Source organism: Anoplopoma fimbria, chromosome 20, assembly GCF_027596085.1.
Source record: "Anoplopoma fimbria isolate UVic2021 breed Golden Eagle Sablefish chromosome 20, Afim_UVic_2022, whole genome shotgun sequence".
NCBI lineage: Eukaryota > Metazoa > Chordata > Actinopteri > Perciformes > Anoplopomatidae > Anoplopoma > Anoplopoma fimbria.
This window is the reverse complement of record NC_072468.1, coordinates 3,982,149-4,008,049: the sequence shown is the minus strand read 5'-3', so window position 1 is coordinate 4,008,049 and position 25,901 is coordinate 3,982,149. Positions and strand designations below refer to the sequence as shown.

The following is a 25,901-nucleotide window of genomic DNA, read 5'->3' as shown; positions in this document are numbered from 1 at the left end:
ACGTTTTAAACAAATTAAACCAGTGAAAATAAAAGTTTAAAGGTAGAATAATGTTAAGAAACTAGAAAGAATACGCTAGAATTTAAAATGTATCCAACCAAAAAAGCCAACCCAGTGTTGCTGACTCTTTTCCAATGAAAGTAGCTAGCAGCGCTAGCTCCTGGAGATAGTAGACGGGCACGTAGAATGAAATGATTGGACAGGCTTTTTACAGTCCTGCGACAGACTAACACATTCTCATCCGAACTCTTTACATACTGACGCTTGATGATAACCCTTGGCATCACTTTCTAACTCAATGGGTAACCCAGCGTGTCAACATATGACCTTCACTACAGTCCCGGTAAACATGTGGTTTACGTTTTTAAATTCAAACAAAAACATTTTTCCTTAGTTAAGGAACAAAAAGTTAACAAATAACACTTAAGTTAAGTTTAAGATATACATCATGGTTGGGCTTTGAATAAAAAAAACAAAAAAATTTAACACAAGTAAGGAAAACATATAGCTTCAAAATAACTCAACACTTTGGGACCCAAGCATCGGTTTCAGATCACCAGTCTCTAGGCTGAAAGTCCTGTGTTTGTTTGATCCATCTGTTTCCCTAATTGTAGTTACTTGAAAGCCCAGACGCAAAAAAATTCCTTATGCGTCAGTATCAGATTTGGAGGGGCGTGTCAACAGTATTTGAAGCCCTGAGAATGAGAACAGACTGGAAAGCCACTGAAACAAGCCTTTTTTTGCCTTTTTTTTTTGTCAGAGCATTTGATTTAGTGATTGCTGTCAAGATGTCATGAGAATTTCAACAAATCTAACCAAAAATGTTTGTTTAAGAACATTACCAACCCTAGCTTTAAGGGACTTTAAATTGCTGAACATGTTTCCTGTCGAGTACTGTACATCCTCTAAAAAGATACAAATCCAGCCACCACCTGGAAAGAATTACAGTGGGTTACAGTTGGCCATATCTTTTCCCCAGTGAACAGGAAATGGCTTATTTCTCCTGAGTAGACCAAGTCCCAGCTAGGGAAGTGGCCAACCACATGAAGCTCGTGTGATCCAGTCTGTTTACACACAGTAATTTGCACAGGTGAGAGAGGCTGGGCTGCCGGGATGAATACAGCGGAGCCTTGTTTAGTCCCCCACCACTGGGGAATGGAGGTCGCTTGGAAAAGTCATGAATTCATTTCATTCATTAATCCCAGACTAAGATTTGTACACGTTTGAAATCACACGTGTTAAACAAATATGCTGAAACGGTTTTAAAAATAGTTATTTCAAGGTGGGAGCATAACTGTAAAATCAGTAGAGCAATTAAACGGTGTGGAATCTGTATTTAATTCTACATAACCACATGACACAGGACGCACATTCAGCAGTTTAATGAAGCATGGTTTTTGAACCTGCGCTAAAGGTGACTTTTCATTTACAAAAATGCCTCGAGCAACACACATGAAACAACCTAGTTAATACCACCATTACCTTTTGTCCGATGAGTAAAATGATAGAGGTGGCACGCAGGCTCAGTGGTAAGCACTGTTCCTTCAAAGCAGAACTCTCATGAGTTTGATCCTCACCAGGGTCAATGGGGCTTTTATTGAAGTTTGCTTTTTTACCCCCATATGTCTATGTGGCTTTTAACCAGGTGTTCCAGTTCCCCCCCAGTTCAAAGACATATCGGATGAATTGGACTGGAAAGGAACCTCCCTATAGCATGCAAGGCGAGGCTCCAAATATATTTCAGCTGAATAAATCATAGTCACATTTTTACATGAAAAGTAAGCTGTTTTTGCAAAGATGGTTTGTCTGTTGAAGCTATTTCAATCTTCCATTTGCCTGGTTCCTTTTCTTGGCTTTCCTGTTGTCAAGCAATCAAGTGTTTTCATTCAGTCTGTTGTGTAGACTGAAAGTTTTTGATAATGTCGCAGAACTGTCGCTGGCAGGATGAAGTCTGGCCCGTCACATGGGCCCTGAAGGGACACAAAAAGACAGACAAACACACACTTGTAAACACTTTGGCATCCCTCCAGCTTCTCCAAATCTTTCCTATATATTTATTTTGAGAGGGCATCCAACCTGGTCTATAAAACAATTTCCATGTATCTTTTTAGTTAACATCCCTTTAGATCCTATTGCAAACATATCCATTTTTATTCATTTTCACTTTTTCATTCTGCCTCTGTGATCCCCATCCTTTAAGTCAATCTTTCTATCCCTCTTCAAGGTTACTTTATTCTGACTTTCTTTTATCTTTTGCATAACAACCTACCATCCATCCCTCCTCCCTCCTGTGGATTTGCCTCTGTTATGAGTTTATTCAGATATGTTTACAACTCCCCCGCCCTCTCGCTCCCTCCAATCCATCATTCTTCCGTCATCATTGCTGATCGTCCATCATTGATACAGCCATCCCGCCATCTTTTTTCATCTGTCTTTAGTAGCGATTGTTTATGCCTGCTTGACTCTTTGCCATGCTGTTCACTGACCGTCCTTGCCTTTTTTGGGTTACTCTCCTTCAACTCTTCAGCCTGTCCTATTTATTATAACGTCTTTCCTCTTTTTCCATCCATCCATCTATCACTTCAGAGCAGACTTTTTCAAGCTTGTTATCTATAAAAATCACAATATTTTTCTTTCTTACAATGTCTCCATCCTCCTCTCTCACCTTTGCTGAAAGTTAAGACCTTGCTACCTCTTTCATCATCGCTCTCTTTTTCTTAGACAAGGTATTTGAAGTTATTTGGGATTTGTATCTAGAATTTCTCGACTTATCATCCCTTATACCACGTCAGTCCACGTATTTTTCCTCTCCCTCTATCCATATCTCAACCCTAAAAGTTAATTTGCAGACTGCAGCCCTCTCTTTCTAAGATCATACACAGACAAACTTTGTGGTCAATGCTTATTTCTCTCCTAAGATGAAAGGCTGCAAAAAGAAAATCAAAAAAATCAGACCACAACAAACCAGGGCAGACAGTCAACACCATCCTACATGATGGGACTGTGTGTGTTTTGTTGGGTTTGAAGGGAGGCTGAGAGGCAAGCATATGCAAAAAAAAAACACACATAGTCACACAAGCACTCACCAACCATGTCAGGCGTCCATCTTGCACTACAGAATTTATTTAATTCAGCAATCCTCTATTCGAGTCCAACTCTCCACTGTTCCTCTGACTGACCGGCTGCCCTCTGTTTCTTCTCAAAGTGTAGATTTTCATAGACCTTGAGCGAAAATGGAAGAATGGATGAGGGGGAGCAAGCGAAAACACAGCTCAGGTAATAACCTGATTTCGCCTCAGTTGGTTTTGATTTAAGATAGGAAGAGTGTGTCAGAAAAACAGCAGGCGCTCTCCTGTCTCGATTCCATGCCAGATTTTTGAAGGGAGAGGCGAGAAAGGGATGGAGACGCAGAATGAAAGGAGGAGAAAAAAAACTGAACAAAGAGAGATAGAGACAGTGAATCACACCCCGATGCCAATAAAATGAAGTGAACTGACACAAAGAGACAGAGTTACCAGTGATGAGTGCGCTACAGAGGGAGACCGAGGAAGGGAGATGGAGAAGGACGTGTGGGAGGGTATTACCAGTGAATTAATTTTGAATAGCATTGAGATCAGTCGTACCAGGAGCTTAAACAGAAATAAATGCCTTGCCTCCATAATTTAAACCTTATTTTTATATAAAAAAATTACCTAAAGTATGTTTATTTCTCCTAACAGGACAGCTCTTATCAGTCAGCAAACATGACATTGTGCCAGTGTACCTGACACCAGAGAGCAAAGGGGGGAGAATCTGACAGCAAGACAGGCAGGGACAGAGGCTTATGGGTAAATACAGTGTTGCAGTCACTGACACCTCACACGCACAGCCAGTTGATTACCCCAGGTGTCTGTATTCACACATGAGGAGCATTTTAATTTTTAAACTCCTCCAAAAACATGTGTCAGCCCTCACCCATCTGTCTGTCACCCTGCGACGCCCTGACAATAGCACGAGCACAATTAATGTAAAGCTGGGTGGATGTGCCAATTTACCCCCAATTTCCTGCTTACAGCACCAGACTTTTGTTTCAAATGTGTATTTTTGTAGCATAATATATGAGGCGTGCCATTTTCCCTGCCAAATGCATCTCCATATCAACGAGGGTGTCCCAATTTGCCAATTTGAAGCACATCCCAGTCCCATGTTTACTGTAAAACATCACAGTCTTAGCAGCTATATTCACATGTGCGCCTCCACACAAAAAAGGAGACATTATATTAATTATATTTTGACGTTTAAGTTATGTGTTTTTTTTGGTTCAGCATGTATATTTATGCTCTCAAGTCATTCTTGCTTACTAACAATGTGGAGGTTTATCATTTGTGCAACGGAATGACTAAAAGATTTCAAATTGGGAAATTTTCAGTCCACAACTTCATTCATTTATATTCTGTCTTCATTCTGCATGACGATGGATTTGTCCATTTTGCTGTCTATCAAAGTTGCACCTAACTGAGCCTGTCTGTTGTTTGAAGAAAAGTATCCAGAGTGATGTGATTAAAAGTTATGTACCATGGATATACAAGAGCTTTGTTTGGCTTTGTCTAACCATATCATGCATAAATTGACATGAGCGCAAAGTCAGGAAAATAAATAAAAGGGGCAGATTGAACTTGGATTTTGTTGCATTACAATACTGGTCTTTCAATCATATAAATATTAACTGACTACGGGTATGCAATGTTAATCAAATGTCAACCTTACTGTTTCTATGTGAAGGCATCCCTCCCTGGCGCAGTCTGTTATCCCTGCCTCAGAAATCTGGGCAGTAATATCTTGTATGCTAATATAATCAGCATAGCATGATGCATACAGCTTATTGAGAAAGACCCGAATAAAAAGATGTAAATAGCTCTGTCATTGGGCTGATAGTAATCGCTTTCTGCGAGGCAGGTAGCCGTCAACAAGGCATAATAAGAAAAAAACAGAAGAAAGTAAATAATGAAGGCCTTACAAGTCAGTGGGGTGTCAAGAAACGGGATAATGAGTATTCAAAAGCCTAAAGCTGTTATATTTACCTTATTTTTACCTCAGTTTTCATTTTTATGTTTGTTTGTGTTGCGCAATAGTTACATTGATGGAAGTTGCTATTCATAAGGTAGCCTTTGAAGCAGTATCTCAGCTTTTTTTGGTACAGTTTTTGGTACATTTGGTTTGCATTCAGAGAATATATGTAAGCCTGTATGTGGAATTTAGCAGTGGTTCTCTATTTGGTTAATATGAGGTTGAAGTAGAGCCCAAATCAGAATGATACAGGTCTTGTCAATTTATATCAATGACAGAATTCAAATAATTCCCCAATCTTTAAACAATATGTAAAACAAACAATGATCAGCCCTTCTCTGTTGTTTGAGAAATCTGTTGAGTTTTTAGTTTTTTGGGATTTTAAGGAAAGAGATTGATTCAAATTGCAACCATCAGTTTCAGAAAAGCTAGTTTTGAAGGGCAAGTTCAACGCTGTAGTTTTATAAGTAAAATAGCTCAACAACCACTGAGATTTTAGGGATTTAGTTGTTGTATTCTCTTAGCCAGGAGGATGAAATAATCATGCACCACACTGACCTTGTGCAAATTACAATGAATCCAAATTGATTTAATTAACATACAATTCTTTTTAAATCAGAACAGCTGTCGTGTTTCTGCTAGAATGCACGAAAGAGAAGTAAGAGACAAGAAGGAGAAGAAAAATAAAAATACACTGCTGTTCTGTAAGCCTCCCTTTGTTTACCCATGGTTGTGCTTAAATCTGTGCTTCTATTGTTGCCTTTCAGAATGGTAAACTAAACAGCTCTCTTTTCCACCCATCGATCAATTCACCAAGCTGTCTTCACTCTGCTGCTAAAGTTCTTTGGCCCATCTCTCTCGCTTTGTTTCTGCCTAACCGTTGGCCTCTACTCTTCTTTTCTCTCTTCCTCTCTCTATCTTGGACCTATCTAGGTAGCAGACATCAAACTATGTATTAACATATGCTATATATTGCTATACAGTATTTGCTGAGCTAACCAAACTAAAGCTGATTAAATGATGAATCATTTCAAAAATTGTTAGGCGCTGACCTAACTGGCACCCCAGGCAACCAGTTGTACGGTTACAGTAAATTCACCTTATTAATAGACATGGTAAATATATGAAAACATACCAGTTGCAGCAATTAAGCAGTAGGGCTTGGTAATCAACACAACCCATGTTGCATACTTATTATTATATTCCTTTATTGATCCCCATGGGGGAAATTCAAGTGTTGCAGCAGCTCAACTACACAGACACAGACAATAAATACACATACTATACAACAACAAAAAGAAATTGGGTATACTGGGTATTTGAGGGGCTAGTCCACCATATTTGTTGTTAGCTGTTGTTTGTTTACACATGAAGAGGAGAACACTGAGACAAACTGACAAAAACTTATGGTGGCAGAGTAATGGTTGCTCGAGTTAGGAATGGTACTAGTACAAAGTTTCTATCTGGTGCCGTTGGCCTTCTTTCATTTATAAATAATTTATGAATACACATGTACTTGCATAAGGCATCAGCCTGTATTCACAATTGGAAGGTAAAAAGGTAACTTTCTCTCCAAATGAAATTGTATGGCTGATCAGTGACTATACATTACAACACTTTTCCAAGTAAAAAATAGAGTAAATGTACTTGTAGTAATACTACCTGATGATGTAGTGGTGGCTGTACCAATAGCTACAGTAGTTTTCCTAGTAATAGCAGTAAGTTTCACAGTCTTTCAAAGCTTCTGTATGCTCATTTTCACTGTGTGTGTGTGTGTGTGTGTGTGTGTGTGTGTGTGTGTGTGTGTGTGTGTGTGTGTGTGTGTGTGTGTGTGTGTGTGTGTGTGTGTGTGTGTGTGTGTGTGTGTGTCATAGCAGTTAATGCAGGAGGTGAAATGTGCAGTTGTAACACATTTAACGATATCATATAGAGGCAGTGGTATTCTTTCCTGCACCTATTCGTATTATCATGAGCACTCACAATGACTCAAATTAAAAGTCCCATTAATCCGACAGTGTAATCCCTCCATTGCATGGAGCGCATTATTCAGCCTGATTGTGGATTAGAGAACACTGAGACCCTGTGTTGGTGGTCACTGATGTATAACACCTCATAGAGATAATATGTTGTGTGTGCGTGCGTGCGTGTTTCTTGCTGTGCTGGTGGTCAGCATTGAGTAGCACAGAAAGCTTGCGTGTGTGTATGCGTGCGTGTTGGGGGGGTATGTTGTACATGTGGATAATGTGCTTCTTTTCTTCCTTTGTGGTTACCTGGTGAAGGGGAAAATCCCTGTGAGGTGGTCTTCTTGCAATGTGGACTACATAGAAGGGGGCCTGTAACAGAGGAAACAGTGAATTAATAAAATAAGCCCCTCCAGAGTAGAACAGCATTACAAGTCAGAGGGCTCGGATACGGGATGGAAGGCAGAGTTTTAAGGAGTAAAGCAAAGGAGGGACCAAAGAGGATATGCCACCATTTGCAAGTTTTCTAACCCTATACCCATCCATCCAGAGGTTTACACATGTGCTCTAAATTTAGTAGAGCTCGATGCATGCTGACCATATTTCATGTGTCATCTTTGACGGATACAGACAACTTATTTCACATTTTCTCACCCACTGAGTCACACACTCCTTCAGAGGGTTTAGTTGGGGTCATCACACTAAATTAACCTCTCTACTCTGACTCTTAGTTTACAGGACACTTTTTTCAATCACCTTCCTCAGCCTCTCTCCAGAAACTCATCATGTTGGTCACACGATATCTGTCATTTGTATGCACAGTACCCGTAAGTATCTATAAAATCTTAATTCCAACCCCTGCAGAGTAAAAGAGAGCAAATACACCTCTTGACCCAACCATATCTCATTCCCTGAGATGATTCGTTAAATGCAAATTGGAACTGGTGGGCAAAAAAAAAAGGCTGATGGCGAATGGGGAAACTGAAACAGTAATAATAATAAACATTTATATCCCTCTGTTGCTGTATGGGAAAATCTATACTATACAGCCTTCATACAATCATGAAAAGGTATCGGTCAGAGATGCTCGGCTGCACAGCTCTCACTGGAGCTTGGAATGAATGTATTCATCATGCACTGTTGTTGCATCCCAAATGGGGACAATCTTAAAAGGTGGTCCCAAACATAAAAACAGTTTATCTTCATTTGAAGCACTGATGCATAGGGGGTGTGTGTGTGTGTGTGGGTGCATCCAAGAGATGTACAGTTTATATATTCATGGATGACTTTTATAGCCATGAAAACGAGGCCCACTAGTCTACGGTAGCAAACAGGAAGATATTATTCCATTTCATCACCATGAGCTTATAGCACAGTGAAGCGAGTGTTGATAGTTTATTATAAACCATCCACCAAGTCGAGTGTGTGTGGTCAGAACTGAACACAATGCATACTCATTAGTCTGTGGTGGTCTAGTGATAATGGTGTTTTTTTTTCAGCAGATACAAAGATGGGCACAAAACGATATTTTTTAACTCTCTTAAGTAGAACAAGAAAAAAAAATCCTGCTTGGAGTATATTCAATTCATGTTCTTTTTATTTAATTGGAATATCATAGTTTTATTAAACTCAAATCTGTTTCAAACTTTATATTATTGTCAGTTACACTAACCTTGGTAAGAAAAATCAATGGAGTTCTTGATTTGGAAATGGAACAACTTGCTGTTACTAAAGTCCAACATGCTGGCTAAGCTGTTGCAGCACCCCTGAGATGCATTGCTTACGGTGAGGCACCAATATCTTCCCGTTAGATCAGCAATTCTTGTGAGCAATGTGCCTTTTTCTACTGTTGTCATTTATCCATTTCTGCAGGCCTATTGGAATGTTTCCCAGCCCGACAAAACAAACTGTTTTCTGAAAATCCTGCTGTATTAATACAGGATACTTGGACCCTGGTCATGCTAAAAAAGCACGGGTGGGCATGCACAAAGTGTCAGGTACAGTGCAGAACAAAAATCTCCTAATCCTCTAACTCTTTGCTATTCATAATTATTTCACAGGGCAGCCGTCCCAAAGACATACTGCCCCCACCCCGCTCAGCCCAGTCTGCCAAGCTCCGACGCTGGGTTTGATGTTCCTCCAACATCCAACAGGGTATGATTATTTCATTCCTTTTTTAACATAACACATCAATTATTCAGCCTTTGCTAGACCAGATTTGATATTTCTTTTTTTTTTTTTTTTTTTTTGATTTAGCAAAAATGACTGCATGTGTGTATGGGTGTGCGTCCACCCATCTAAGGGGAGACTGAATATAAAATGTTCTGCAAAGATAATACCTCATGCCTTGGATGATTGATGGATGGTGAAGGGGTGGAGTAGAAGCAGAGAAAAAAAAATGCAAGTTCTCTGGATAAGTGATGACTGCATTAGCATAGGATGGCAAATGCTTCTTTCACTCTACAATAAATTGCCTCCCGTTCTCAAGGCAAACTGTCCGCACAACAAGTGTAACTGTGACAGTGTGTGTGTCTGTACGTGTGCTAGGGACTTTTCTTGTACTAACTCCGCAGGATTTTCAGGCTGTAGTAGCACTGCATCAAGTATAAGAATAAATTTGATTATCATACATTGACACCTCCAGGTTTTGCAATGCAGTCAATTTCAAATACCCACTGGGTAGCAATAATCAACTTTTACTCTATAAATGGGTGATGTCCTTAAAGTTAGAACTTAGTCCCTAAAGCATTTCATTGTTAAATTAATTAGCTTGTGATGCAAAAGCCTCTCATTAATTCATACCTTTACAAAAATGATTCCTTTATCCTTTGGCCTCATTTCTTCTCTCACCCCCCCCTTCCTCACTGTCTCTCTCCCCTGCCTTTCCTCTCTTCTCCTCACATCCTCATCTTTGCTAATGAGCCCACTTAAATCCATGCCAAAACACAAACAGCAAGAGAAGAAGAAATAGGTACAGTGCTTACTGGAAGCTCTGTTTGTTAAAGGATTCATCATGTGAGCTATTTTCAATAAATAATAAATGAAAACACTGACTTTTGTCTGCAGACGAGACTTCGGGACATGAATTATGCATTGTTATTTCTGGATAGGGCAATACAGGGACAGGACGACTGTGTGTGTGTGTGTGTGTGTGTGTGTGTGTGTGTGTGTGTGTGTGTGTGTGTGTGTGTGTGTGTGTGTGTGTGTGTGTGTGTGTGTGTGTGTGTGTGTGTGTGTACCCTGTTACATACAGTTTCTGAGGCTTGCAATCACGTCACCTATGTGGACACAACTCACTGTGATTACAACTCTTAAGACATTGTTTTGTGTGTAAATATGTACGCGATCCACACCTTAAGCTCCTGGAGGCTCATTTTGACTTTGTGTTCAAACTTTACTCGAATGGATCACAAACAGTACGGTTCAGTTATTAGTAGTAATTGATCTTATGCTAATCAAGTGTCTTGATTGGTCAGATGATGGAAAGCAGGATGTATATGTGAGTGAGTTTTCACTCATTTGTCCTGTGTGTGGGAGGTGGCCCTCCCAGCACATTAGTGTTTACAGTATTTTTTTCCCATTTGATCTCCCTTCTCTCCTCTTTTTTCCTGCTGTTTCCTACTCTGTAATCACTACAACAACAAAGGAAGCTGCGTTCCCACTAGACAGTGGAAAGGTTCCACTAGAAATGCTAAAAATATATGCGTGTGTGTGTGTGTGTGTCTGTGTGTGTGTGTGTGTGTGTGTGTGTGTGTGTGTGTGTGTGTGTGTGTGTGTTTCTCAGGTTTCTCGTCTGTTGTCACCGGGGAACATGAGTGGAAAAACTTGATTGAAAATCAGGAAAAAAGGGAATAATTACAAAGAGGAGAAAGGCACCCATCCACCCGCGACAGCAATCATCAGTGATCTCTGCTGTCATTTCATTCCGCAGTAAATAATTCATCAAAAGAAACAAAGGGGAAACAAATATGCAAATAAATCCCGAAAAGGCCAGTAACATCGGCCTACCACCACATGGGAAGAATAGTAGTGGATTATTATCATGGCAGGTTATGATTGTGATGAATCTGAATTTCTTATGTTTCATCTACCTTGACAGTACTGAAGTCACACATGCACATAGAAAGAAAAAAAAGAAAACCTGGAGGGATTTGAGGATTTGATTGAGGATGGAGGGATTAAGGACAAGGGGAATGGAAGGATTGAGGGAGGGGGAAGGAGAGGCAGGGAAGAGGGGTAGCCGACATTGGAGGGGAGAAGAAAGAGATTTGGGAGGGTAAGGGAGGACGGGGGGGGGAAGCTTTTGAGGGTGTATTCGACAGTACTGTGAAAGGTAGCCATCAAGAGCTTTGATGAAAAGTGCAGGCCATCTAAAGCTTAGGAGTGACAGCATATGATTTGGTCAAAGCATGAAGCTTTTCAAAGGTAGACATTCTCACTCCTCATTTATCTATCTCAGGTTCAGTGTAACTTTTGGGCTGAGCTCTGGCAAAATTTTAAAAATTGGTTTGACAGATTGACTGCATGTGGTATTGTCGACTGCGACTTACCAAGAGTAGGCTAGCTGGAAACGTCGACATCCTGAAATGAAGGGGAATTAAATGTAAGGTTTCAACTGTCCTAGATTAGAAACTATGCTATTTTCATTGAGGAAGTGACAGTAATTCTGTGCGCTTAAAAGAAACCTCATTATCACTGCCCTTGGTTCTTTAGCCATACAAAAGTGCTTAATAAAAGAAGCAATGCATGAAAGAAATTTAGGTGTTTGATAGGCATGGCTCAAAAATCATGTCTCTTAAAACATTCAGCCATCCCCGACTTCTTCCAAAAACCCATTTTTTATTTATTTCAAGCAAGAAAAACACAGAATTTAACACATTTTTACGCATTATGAAATCACCTTCTCCCGTCCCTCATGCTACAAACACAACCCTTATGGATGTTATATGTGTTTCTTCAGTTGGCAATACCTTAACACTCAGCCATTTCTGTGCCAATGGCCACCTAGTTTTCTTGGAGTGGTGCTTGAGGCTTATTAGCAGTTTGGCTCCGCAACAGCAATATGGACAGGCTCTCTGAGCCAACAGTCGTTAAAACTGAGGGTGGAGGTTTACTGTCCCAGGTCAGTGGTAACATGCAGCCTTACAGATGATACCACAGTGTCATTTTCACACAAACATACTCAAATACATTATGTTGGAAATAGCATGCAATTTAACACCTAAGCACATAGACGGACAAACACACTCATGATACTGCTCTTTACATGTAAAAGCATGCATGTGCAGAAAATTGAACACGCATGCCGGTGAGGCTCTTGTCTGATAATGGTGTCTAGTTCACTCTTCCGCACAGTTACACACACAGATAATAGTGTCTAATTTAGGCCCTCATATCTGTAGAGTTCTCCAGAGGACTAGACCTCATCAGGAATATATTGGTGACCTACATACTACAGTAGAAACACACACACAGACAGACACACACACACACACACACACACACACACACACACACACACACACACACACACACACACACACACACACACACAGACACCGGCATAACTGCAAATGCTTCTATACTGGAACACAGACATCTACAGTACATGCATCTGCAGAAACGGGATGCAGAAACGGGCACATACACATACCTGTACACCCTTCATATAACTAAGCCCACACAATCAGATACACACAGACACAGACATGCAGGCGTATAAACATGTCCATATGATGTATACGTGTCTGACATACTGTATGCAGAAAAAGATGCACTCCCACATCTTCTTTTCAAAGGTCAAAATGTGTTTCTAAAGCTGTCATAAAAGAGCAAATTTATTGGTAATCTATATTGAAAACTGTGATGTGATGATGGATGGAAAAGTTCTGCACATATTATTGAGCTGGTTAAGTAAGGGTCAAAACCACTTATAGCCTGCTGCCTTATGTAGACTGGTCTTAAAAACTATTAGGTTCTTTGTTAATCTTCAAGGTGGCAAGGACTTAAAGGTTTATGAGTCAACAAGATTAATTGAGAAATCTAACATAAAATGAGATGAGTCTATCATACTTATTATTAGATATTTTTTGTAAAAGAAAAAATCAACTTTTTTTACGTTTTAGCCTTGAAACACATTGAAGCGCAAACGCTGTGTTACAATTACTAAAATATGAACAAGGTGAGAAATATTAGAATTAAGCCATTTCTTAAGTAGTGGTGGTCCGAATCATGCCTTCAGACCCCCTTAGCTGGTTACTTTAACCCACTAACTGGCTACTATGTATACTTGTGTAAGGCACTGATTACTGTACACAGCCTCCCTAAACGTGTTGGGAGAGAGCTTCAGATAAAAACATAAACAGGGAGCTTTATAGTTCACAGTCCTAAAGGACACTCATATTAACACTAGTCACTATTGACCAACCAACATATCTTACTGACCCCCATTCAAAGCAGTCTATAACCAGGCTGGAACAATCATTACCATCCCATAAGGTTCTTATGCAATGAAAACATTGTTCTCTGCTTCAGTATTTGGACGGATCTTAGATATGACTTCGCAATGGAAGATTCATTGAAACCTTTGGCTCTGCTACGAGCCAGAAAGCTACCATCATGCTAGCAAGATTCAAAGTTAATTACATTAGATGTGGTTGGCAATCAGTAAAAATAAGTTGACAGTATGTTCAACATCAAGACTAGTTAGCTATCCATTGTCCCCAAATCACACTAATACACACTAATTTTTGTAAATGTGTTTTCACCCCCAAATTTTTTTATTGTAGCCAGCACATGGATTTAGAATGGTGAAGAGACAGTATAACCATAACTACTTAGTAGGTGTCCATTATCAGGAATTAATGGACACCTTGCAGCAAGTCAAAATCGAGTATTAACCTAGACCATAGTATAAATAAATTGGCGACTGTGGCGACTGATTGGAGGGTCGGCGGTTCGATACCCGGCTCCAGCAGTCCATGTCGATGTGTCCTTGGGCAAAACAGTTAACCCCAAGTTGCCCCAGAAGGCTATGTGGATGTTGTATGAATGTTAGTTAGACTTAGAGTCCTGATGTGCAGGTGGCACCTTGCATGGTAGCCCCTGTCATCAGTGTATGAATGGGTGTGAATGGGTGAATGATATGTAATGTAAAAGCGCTTTGAGTGGTCGGAAGACTAGAAAAGCGCTCTACAAGTACAGTCCATTTACATTTTTATGTAACAGTAATCGTTGTGGTTGATCTTTTTTTTGGCATTATGCATTCTTGCCCCCAACCTATATTGACTGAATGCTGTTTTTGGTGTCTTTCAACTCTAAGTGGTTGTACTTTTCTGCCGAGAGCAGATCTGCCAATGATATGATACAGTACCCTCACCATGTGTCTGATGCAGAGGACTGGAATCGCTGTATCTATGCTGTATTATGCATTCTGGTGGCACCAGACAGACCTCCAGTCATCATTCATCATTCATGGGCATCGTATGTCAGCTTCACAATCTACTAAATGTCGACAGGACCTAACAGAGAGTGTGAAAGAGAAAATCTCATCAAAACAAGCCAGAAGGGCCTGAATCATACACAGTAAGTCAAAGACATTGACAAAGTAAGAGAGAATAAGATGTGAGATGACATGACAGAGAGATAATTAAGGAAATTATTATGAATACTTTGATAATATGGGTCCTAATATGTTTGGATGATTAGAGCCAAACTATATTCAATGGCATGTTGAGCCCCCCTAAAACTTATCTGCCAAAGGGTGGAGACCTACGCTGACATTTATGAGTGACTGTCTGCTCAGCACCACGTTTATAAATGGCTCAAAGAACCTGACACACACAGTCGTGGCGGCTACGTATAATGGAGAAGGAACTGAGGTTGGACCACGACTGATCTAGAAATAGGGATTTGAACCAGCATGGAAACACATTAACTATTTTCACGTTAATGGGTGGTGAGAGGGACTTGGCTCAATGGCCCAGAGGACCTGACTCATACATTGGGGGTGTCCTTACTTACAACAGCAGCTAAAATGTAACTGCAGCTGTTGGAGCTCGTGTTGGACCACAGCACTCACTCACACTGTACCATCTATTGTGTCTTTGCAATCAGTGATAGTAGATGTTTGGATGCATGTCCGTCAATAAAGACAGTGGGGATTGCATGACTGAGAGACAGATGTGATTTGATGTGTTGATTTTGAAGTATTAAAGTCCCAGTGATAAGGAAATTAGATTGTCTTTAGCTTTTGTACTGTGATGAATTCCCCTGTGATATTTGAGCTGTGTACAGTAACAAGAGGGATTTAAATCAAATCCTTTACTTTTGATTGGACCACCAAAAAGTGGGTGGGTTTAGAATGTAGCGTAATACGGAGTTACTGTTGCTCTACACACACCTCCTTTGTTGCTAAAAGTTGCAGATTGATTGATGGATGGATGTCAGGATATTATTGTTTGAAAGTGGTTGGTACTAGCTTAGGAAATAAAGTTTTTTATGCATTTATTGTTAAATAGTTGCACACTATGGCCCGGGATGTGATCTCAAAGGGTTAAAAGGGTATTTTTAAAATAGGTTTACAAAACAACTTTTTCTCAGTTAATGTGAACTGAACTGACACTGCATAAAAGTTGATCCTGCTTCTCTCACAGAATGTGTCTAAAAAGCACCAGTCACTGATTGTGTAATTATCTGTTGCCTTCGTGAATCAGAGCATAATTACAGGCAGATTCTGCGCACAAATTGAATGAAATTTCAGCTGTGCTTTCATGTACGTATGTTCCGCCCTTAGAGGCAGGACAGTTGAAAGTTTGAACTCAATAAGTTGAGAGATGTTTATTGTGTCTGAATATCAGAAAGACTCACACAAAGGGAGAAAAAGTTGAGACAGCAAGTTTTACTTTTTTAATATAACAGGTTGTAGTAAGAAAACACATACACTGTATTTCCTATACACGTTCCAAAAACAATACGAATAAAATATCACCAAAGTTGTGAAAAAGTTACTCCAGACTTCACGACCATGCGAAAAATGAAAAGCTTCCTTTTCTATTGGGGAGACACAGACGTATGGCAGGGCAGAAACTCAATACGTCTCCTGTTGCCTCGAGGCAAGACAGAAAGAAGACAAATAAGCTGTGATCCTGCACTGGGCTGTCTTACTGCTCTATACAGAATTGATGTGTTCTATAAACTGGCATAGATAATGGATACATGAATAACACTAGAAAATCTTCACATAAAAAAATGTATATTTATCATGCATTAGTCATCTTTATTACCTCTGCCATGATATGTTTTGGACTTTGGATTCAAATGATATTGGTTTGAGTCAAGCAACAAGTTATCGGCTTGCTGTGAGAATCGTACATGTTAAGCCCCAAATTTACCTCTTGCACCACCATAGGGTGGGTATTTTTGGTTTTTAGTGAAATGCTTTGACAAACATGAATAATTGTCATAACTTTGTTGACCCCCTGATTTTTACCTTGACCACTCATCAAGTCAAAATCAACATTTGTCCAATACTTTGGTTTATGACCAATAACTGCAAAACAAATGGCATTCCCATAAACTTCAGCTTCACTTTGTGTTTATTTGCATTGTAGCACCCTAAATTACGATGGTAAACATTATAGCTGCTAAACATCAGTATGCTAGCATTGTCATAGTGAGCATTACAGTATGCTTGAACTGTGCCTGGAGTAAAGTTTCTCACAGCCTAAACGTGGCTGGAGATTCTTAGTCATCCGTTTCCATCTCAAGCTAAACAACTTCTACCGGTTGAAATTTATCAAAACTGTTATTAGACATTGTTCCCAAATATGTAATCTGATTTAGGACCAGGTATACGTTGATCTGGTTGAACTTGAATAAACCTATTACTTTTTGAAAACATTCTTTAGAATGTCATTATGTTTACTTTGATGCAGATTTATAAGTTTTATAGTTACTCTGGTTACTCTTTATTTAGTTTTGACTGCATGTCTAGAGATCCAATATTATTTTAACCATAATCATATTTTACCATGATTCCAACTGTCCTTCTCTTCCTTTACCTGCTATTTCCTTTGATTAATGCGTTAGCACAAATGTTACCTGTCATGTCAATAAGGCAGGTTGAAATTTAAAAAAATTAGAGAGCGTGCAGTGCGATGGTGATATGTCTCGATTGCATGTTATTTTTATAAAATGAGTCAGAAAGCGAAGGAGAGGCCAATTTAAAGGGACAGAGAACGTATGAGAGACTGACTGACTGACTGACAGACACGGAGTAAGACGAGGGCGAGAAGGAACAGCCAGCATTTTGTAATCGTACATTCAGCGTGTGCTACCAAAGAGCTGAGCCACTGTTATGTAAACCAGAATGAAACATTTATGAGCAAACCATCGTCTCACTCTCAACCCATTGGGAGAGTGCATGAATGACCCATATGGTGGGTTGGCTGAAACTCATCTATGGCAAACGTGAACACTTTAAAAGGTTCAATGAACTAGGGACCATATCAAACCTACAGCGAAAGAGAGATGTGTGCGAGGGTAGGAAAAAGGCACAACCTTTATTGGCATGAATGGAAAGGATCATCTGTTGCCGGAGCAACTAAGGTTATATTTAAAACTTAGGAAAGGAAGTAGATTGGGGGCTGAAGGGAGAAGATGAAGGACAGAAAGGGGGGTATGGGAGGAACGAGGAGAGAGAGACAGGGATTAGGCAATAAAAAGACAGATGAGATCAAGAGACAGCTCTGACATGCTCAGGCAGCGTGTGTTTTCTGTGAGCCTGCAAACACACACACACATATGCAGGAACGTTGTGATGTGGTTAGCTGTGACTTTGTCTCTGACTGGGTGTATATATATGAGATGTTTAGAGAGGGGCCGTACTGTAGGAAGTTGTGCCAGATCCCCAACACCACACCCCACCATCATAAGGAGAAGGGGGACTTAGTGGGCTTTGGGGCTTCTGTTGTGGTTACTTTAATTCTCTTCCTTTCTTTTCTTTTTTTTCCTGTCTCTGACTCTCACTCTATCCCGGCTCTGCTCCCTGTCTGTTTCTCGCTCCAACGCTCTGTTTCCCTTCGGCTGTTTCTCAGCATTTTCTTATCTCTATATCCATCGATCTCTCTCTCATCCTTAACCCCTCCATCTCTCACTTTCTTAGAGGCAATACAAGTCCATGAAAAACGTTTGCAATGATCAAACGACGTGGTATCTGCATTCAAATAGGCAGTGTAAATGACTTTAGCTCAGCAATATGAGTAGAGCCTTAAGACCGTGTGTTCACTGGGACACTATGAAGTGTGGAAAAGTCACAAATGTTAAAGAACCTGATCTTTTAGACATGTGTTGGCCTGCGTTTTGAACCATGAACACAGGAGGAGTTTAGATTATGACTGTAATAAGTATAAGAACCTCCTGCCAGATAAACCGCACGGCTCTGTAATCATAAGGTGGTGGGCTTCATTGAGGTTCAGGGCTTCAGTTGTGGTTTGCTTTGTACTTCAGTGTTATTCTTCTTTTTCCGGGATTATCATGACATTTACTCAGCATTTCTCCATCACTCAACCTCTGGCTCTCTCAACCCCCCAGTCCTCCTCCACAAAGTGTGATTTCAATATCCTTTAATGACTTGAATATGATACGTGTGTACAATACCCAGAGCTACATTTTGCCCTTTGATTTTCTCAGGCTGCTCTTATAGTTTCTCCCCCTCCTCTCCCCTCTTTCTCTCTGTTCTTACATAAACCTCTGTCTGAAGAAAAAAAGATTCCATACCTCATTCTAACTTAAAAGAAATGTTAACCTGCCTTTTGTGTCAATACAGCCAAACAAGCTGGATTAAGACTCTTCTGATCTGAGTAATCAAACATCCACACACAAACACACACGTATGCAGACAGACACATGCACACGCCACAAAACACACACATACAGACAGAGCTCTGGGTGCACTTATACACACATGGAACCGAACAATCAGATTTTTTTGTCTATTTAAGCACACACACTTTTGCCATCCACCCCCACACACCCCTTCTTCCCCAGTTTCCTAAACCTCAAACACCCACACACTGCCTCTTGATTCAATTAAACTACAGTGAAGTCTGGATTGTGACATATACCCCATGGAGGGAAGTGGGAGATGTGTGTGTGTCTGTGTGTGTGTGTGTATGTGTGTTTTTTGTGTGAATCAGAAAACTTTGTGACCTCCTTTGCCATGGCCCTTTCTGCTCATTGTGGTAATGAATAAGTGACCTTTGACCCCTTAATACATTCTGTGACTGCTTTCCACTGCTGCTCCCTATCTTTCTTTTACCCCCATCTTCTGTGTTTTTGTTTGTTCTCGCCCTTCCCGTCTGTCTGTCAGTCGCTGTCTCACTCAGTCTCTCTTCCCTAATGAGACAGGGACGGTCCTCCCTGTGGGGAAAGAGGTCGCAGCCGTTGACACACACACACACGCGCGCACACACACACACACACACAAACCCACGGATTAGCATACAGACGTAGACTGCACACATGCATACACATGCAGAAAGGACACATGCAGACATGCACACATACATGCAGATAAAAGGACAAACCCCCACCCCTACTGACACACACACGCACACGCACACACACCACATACACAGACACATGCACACACTGACCCAGAAATCCCATCTCTATTATGCAGAACATCAGTTAGCTGATGGTGGAGCTGATTATGCAGCTACCCTCTGCTAGCCCACAACTCCCTGTTGGATATCTGCCTTTAAAACCCCAATCCCAAATGTCTTTTTAGCATATCAATAGAGAATTATATATTCCTAAACAGTAGGACTTGCATACATATAGCTTTTCACAACTGTCTCATCTCATCATGTCAGAGAATGAGCCTATTTGAAAAGAGACACATTTAGGCAAACACTTCACACTAAATGCATCCAAAAGTTACATTAAGCTGTCACACAGATTACAGAGGTTCCCCAACATGATTTGTTTATCTATCAGCATATATTCTATAAATATTGTATAACCCAGTGCATATATATTATTTTCATAATAAATATGATAGATTACGCTGGTGGTCAACTTGCCCATTAAATAATTAAAACATATTCTTATCAGCCCACAATTAGCAGCAAAACTTCAGCATGCACTTTGTTCATTGACAGCAGGTGATTGGCATCTCAAAAGTAAGAAAAAGCAGTAGAAGTTTAAAACTATACAGTAAAGTAATGTTCATCTGTCCCATAGAAAATGTTACAGTCGGGAGGATTTGAACAGTCCAACACTTGAATGGACACATGACTTGAAAGTGAGAACATTTTAATCATAAAAAGGTATCAAGGAAAATCAGAGAGAAAGTGGCCTGATGTCACATGGATGAGTTGATAGTCCAAAACCTCACAGCCTGTCTTCTTTTGCTGCATAATCTATTTATCTTTAATCTAAAATCTGTGGTAGAAGGTAAAACAGTCAGCAGCAGCAGCACAGAAACTAACTTCGGATCACTCCACAAACACTTTGGCTTGACGCGGTCCCAGAGGGCTGGCTTTATAGATTGGTGCAGTGCAGGGGTGAGGAGTGGTGACCCCAACAAAGATTGCTTGCTAAGCAAATAAGCAGAGTAATCTAGCTCTATGTGTGCGTGTCCACACATGCGAGTGTGTATACATACACCATATGCTTGTGTATTTGTCAGCATGTGCCTGAGCATGTCTGCAATTGTGTGTGTGTTTGTGTGTTAGTGTGTGTGCTTGCCTGCTTGCTCATGAGAAGCTGAAAAGGGGGGGGGGTCCCTGTTGCATGTTCATTGATAATGCCATGCATTGCCATTCTGCATGTTTTAGCTTGGTAATTGAAAGGCCATCTGTGGTCTACTGGGGAGGTTTAGGAAAGGGTAAACTACGAAGCTCATTATTTCAGGAGACGGTAGCCCTTGGAGGCCAAAACAGATTAGTTTGTGTCCAGTTTAACCTTCAGAAAACTCAATTACTGTAGGTGAAGTGTATGCATCTGCAGTTCTCCTGCATGTTTTTGAGAGTTTGTGCACACTAGCATACATGTTCTCAAACAACAGTCATAAAACAAAGTCAAGCTGACCTGTAGTCCTGGGTAGACAAAACCAGCTACTACTTTGTCAAACCAACAATGCTGTCTTAGCCAAAACGTTGTCCAATGGCACACAAAACAAATAAATTGATTACACAGTGAATGTGTATGTGCTGGTCTGCCTTTGTAAGTCTGCAGGGTCCATAAACATGGAAACAGACTTGACCTGCGTGTCTCAGCAGTTTCCTGTGTAAGCCGAGCTCTGTCTGTGTGTGTGTCCCCACGGTTCTCCTGCCACTCCTCGGGCCTGCCGAGCAAAGCCTTCCACTCCATTAGAGTGTCTGAATGTCTGCGCACCAGCACATGTGTATCTGCCTTTACATGTATGTGTGTTTCCATCTGTCTCCTGTCACCAGCAGTCCTCTCCATTAGGACCTGTTAAGATCAAGGGTCACTTCTCTGAAGGTCAAAGTTCAACCTTCAGAGGGTGATAGGCCAACAGGGTCGGGTCTGGTGTGAGGTGACATTGAACAGGCACAGAGCTGGAGGCTTGACAACCAACACCTTTGGGAACTTAGTGAACATCCCCTGTGGGCGGTCAACACTATATTCAATATAAAGATGTACTGAAGTTTTCTTTTATTGGTAAAGTGACATGGGGATCTGCCGTGAGAGAGAAGTGGTTACGAAACAAAAAAAGACCTAAAGAGTATTATAAAAAATTAATGACTTACAGTTGCAAGAATTCAAAATAAAGCCCCTAATGGGTAGGATTTTTATTGTCTCTCACTTTGGCAACTCCTTTTAGTAGTATCCTAAAAGACAGTTTGACGGAGAGAAATGCATGCAGCACTTTACCCTCAAAGATCCAACCAGGGAACACTTGCATTAAAGGAATAAAATCAACACATAAACTGCAGCACCATGTTTATTACTTTCTACAAACCAAAATGTAAGCCATCAGAATCATTTAAAAGATGCTATCACATAATGTATAGGCCAAATAATGGTTGAAATATGCTGAAGCTGCTAAATTAGCCGTATACAATAGCAGGATATTATTAGAACAACAAACATCTCAGTAAGGATGAAGGAGGGAGGAAGAGAGATGAATCATTGAGAAATGCCTCGTGTCAGTCTGTGTTGAAAAGAAGACTTGAAAGGGGAGGAAGTCCAAGTTCACCCTGGAATTAAGGATAGGGGCTGTGTGGCTTACACACACAGACATCCGTTAACATCCACACACAAACACACCCGCACACTCGCACTAACACACTCGCATGCACACTGCCCAGACAAATATCTCACCCAAGCACCAAGTCAACCCATTCACCCAGCCCCAGCAGTTAAAAACTAAGTTTTCCCCTCCAGCTAAACTCAAGCCTCGCCATAATTGAGTCTGTGCTTTCAAGTGAGTTTATTGAATTCCACTTCACTGCAGTATTTTTATTGTTTTTACTTTGTTTTCTGCACTCTGTTTTATTGTGTGTGTTTTAATGTTTGATACCTCGGGAAGAATGGTGAAATAAAATGTCAACATGCGACTATACGTTCTTTTCTTTATGATTTGTTTTGAAGCATTTCGTGAGGATATTTGCTGCTATCACTGCTGGGATATTTGCAGATAAACCCATAGGTTTCTTCCTTTTTTCCCCCCTGTTAAAGGGTTTTTTTTAGGGGAGTTTTTCCTGTGACGATGTGAGGGATCCGGGACAGAGGATGTCACGTGTACAGATTGTAAAGCCCTCTGAGGCAAATTTGTGATTTTGGGCTATACAAAATAAATTAAATTGAATTGAAATGAATAGATATGAACTTTTGGGATATGGTTAAGGCAGTGCAACCACAACAATTATAACTAGTGTATTTACTACATTCAAAGTCTGATCAAAGCAAAAACATAACCAGATTTACCATATAATTAGAGTGAGTGTCTGTCTTTATGTATGTATGTATGTAGGTCCTTTTGATTTTCTCGATAACCTTTAATCTGAATGACTTCACACTTGGAAGATGTATCGCTGAGCACCAAAGGACGTGCAATGTCAAGTGCGTTCACTTGCGGTCTATGGGACACATTTATTAGCATTGCGTTATGTGCACTCTGTTTAGCGTACTGAGAGGGGACCCCTATTAACTGTTTTACTGCCAAAGGGCATGTTGGGTACAGCTCGCTCTCCGTCGACATTGCTAGTGGATGCAGCTATGGCAGGTGTATAGTTTAGGACCCAAGGAGGTGCAGTGTTGAGTGTGATGTTGTTTGTATGAGCGGTTTGCAAGAAAGCAGCTATATGGAGGCCAAGTGAGTGGCCCGTTTGAGCTGGCACTGGAGTAGAAACCATAAAAATGGGAAGGCCCCATTCATTTAATTCTGTCTGCAATGTCGCTTAATCACCAGTGGCTATAGCTGCTCAGCCAGGGTTCATTGGTATAGAAAACATCTATCTAAGAGATGAGATAAGAACTGATCTTCAGTCATTAAAGTGCTGTAAAAAGAGACTGACAATTAAGAGTCTCCTTCTCTTACACATACATATATTTGTACATACCACAAGTGGACATACAGTATATGGATATACAACATAATAAACTGGATACATCATACACTGGTGCTACTACCCAGTACACACACACACACACACAAAGCTTAGACAGGCATAATGGGGGCTAATATAAGGCTCTGAGTAGATGTTATCACAAAAGAACAAAGTCATGTAATCCAGCAGAAAAAAGAACCCAGAGCGAACTCATCATCATTGTCTGGCAGGACAAGAACCTAGGTTGCAGAGGCAATGGGTTTTTATTTTTTTATTTGGGGTATTTTTGTTGAATGGACAAAACCCTGGTGCATGCAGTGATCAATAAATGGTAATGTTATTGGCAGTAATTGTCAAAAAACTTTCAATTTTTCAATAACAGTTTCTATATTTCTCCTACTTAATGTGTGTGCTAACAATATCTCCAAGGCATGTTTGATCAATTTTGCGCACATTCCTTGATAGTCCCGTCGTGTTTTTCTACCCTGAACTACGCACATTGGTGAAATCGCTAAACCTCTGAATTTACTCCCAGCCCACACAAACCCCAGAGTGTGTGGGTGTGCATATGTTTGCATGTGTGCCCATCTTCTCTCCAGTTGAACAGGATGTGGGAGGTCAAAGGAGAGGGTCAAAGGTCAAAGCCTGACTAAATAATTACCAGATATTCTTTGCGAGGACAAAACGCACACACACACACACACACACACACACACACACACACACACACACACACACACACACACACACACACACTCAGACACACAATCAAATGCACAACTTCCTGACTATATGGTTTGTTATTTTTGAAATGTCTGGACACTGTCTTCCTCTGTGACCCCCTTAGCTTGTGCGCACACCTTCACCTTTACGCAAACACACACTTGAACGTGCTCTCTTTTCCTCCCTGTCTCACTGGCAACCACACAACAACCCACACCCCCCCCCCCCCTCACACACACATAATGTCCCGGCATGAGTGCTTGTCCTACTGACAGGCTATCAGTCAGGAAACAGAGGGGAGAAAAGGAGACGAGAACAAGAGCAAGAGGCAGGGTGGCTAGATTTAGCCTGTCAGTCACAAAAGGTCAAGGGTCGCACTGAAAAGCCCATTGACATGTATGCACACACGCACATACGTATGTGTGTGTACACACACACACACACACACACACACACACACACACACACACACACACACACACACACACACACACACAGACACACACACAGACAACAGTGTTCATCAAAACAAGGTCAGAGGTGGAGGGCAGACAGCTGGCTAGGTTTACAGAGAGAGAGAGAGGGCAGACAGCCGGGTAGTTTTACTAGCGTCTGCCCCTTAAATAGAGACTGGAAGAAAGTTTAAAGAGGGCACAAGTGAATGTTTACAGCAGGGCAAAGAGGTGCAAGCACTTATTTCAATTGTTTTGGATTAAGTTATTACCAGTAACATACATCAGGAATGAACTAGCACACTGAACAAGAATCATTTGATCAGCTTAAAGAGGTTCCTTATGATGTAATTGGATCGGATTCAAATTTTTGTCATGATATTTTTGCCAAACTGCTTAGTCTATTTCTGGCATTCTTTGTAAACTGCTAACAAAAAGAGAAGGAAGCAAGTAAAACAAAAACAATTCCCCTGCCAAATCCTCTGTTTCTCACTCCATGTCACTGTGGCACACCTAATCGTCCAGATTAGTCTAGGCTGGGACACGCCAATCCACCTCCTGTCTCTGTGCTAAAAACCTCTGTCCTTCTAAGTCCACACCCGGGTTATTAGCACCATAATAAGAAGCCATAAGCAAAGAGACTAAGGCAGAAAACACACACACAAAGACAAATGGGTATATCCTCACACTTAATCACACAAACTTCACATGTTCAGATACACAGACAATGTCATGCGTTCAGACAGGTAAGGTTATACAGAGAGACATGCTCTTCCCCTAGACTTCCACTAACCACAGCGCCCAATGATCAGGTATTTGTGCTCACAAGCTCTGACCAAGACAAATTATAACTCTATTGTCTCTGACTGCTGGATAATTTGGCTGTAAGGGGAGAGAGAAAAGAGTTTAGAACAGGTAGAGAGAGCGAGAGGATAGAGGATTTTGATGTAGATTCTGATGGCAATAAAGGTGTTAGTGGTTAATTGTCAGAATGGGCTTATGATGTCATTAGCAACTGACACGAGCCCTTTGTCAGTCAGTGTGAGCTGGTCAGCACTGGTGGCATAGTTAACTGTCTTATTCATGTAGTATAATTTGAGTGTAAGTGGTGCTCCTGCATTATTAGTTCAGTGAAGGTG

At 40.7% G+C, this 25,901-nt stretch overlaps 1 long non-coding RNA gene across 1 annotated transcript in view; it reads right to left on the bottom strand.

Annotated features, from left to right (window-relative positions):
• Positions 1-7,021: 7,021 nt before the first annotated feature.
• The window catches only part of LOC129110012 (uncharacterized), a 78,063-nt gene continuing 59,183 nt past the window's right edge, over positions 7,022-25,901 (bottom strand). The window contains exon 3 of the long non-coding RNA XR_008532109.1: positions 7,022-7,379. This is a non-coding gene — a long non-coding RNA (uncharacterized LOC129110012). The remainder of the gene's footprint in view (positions 7,380-25,901) is intronic.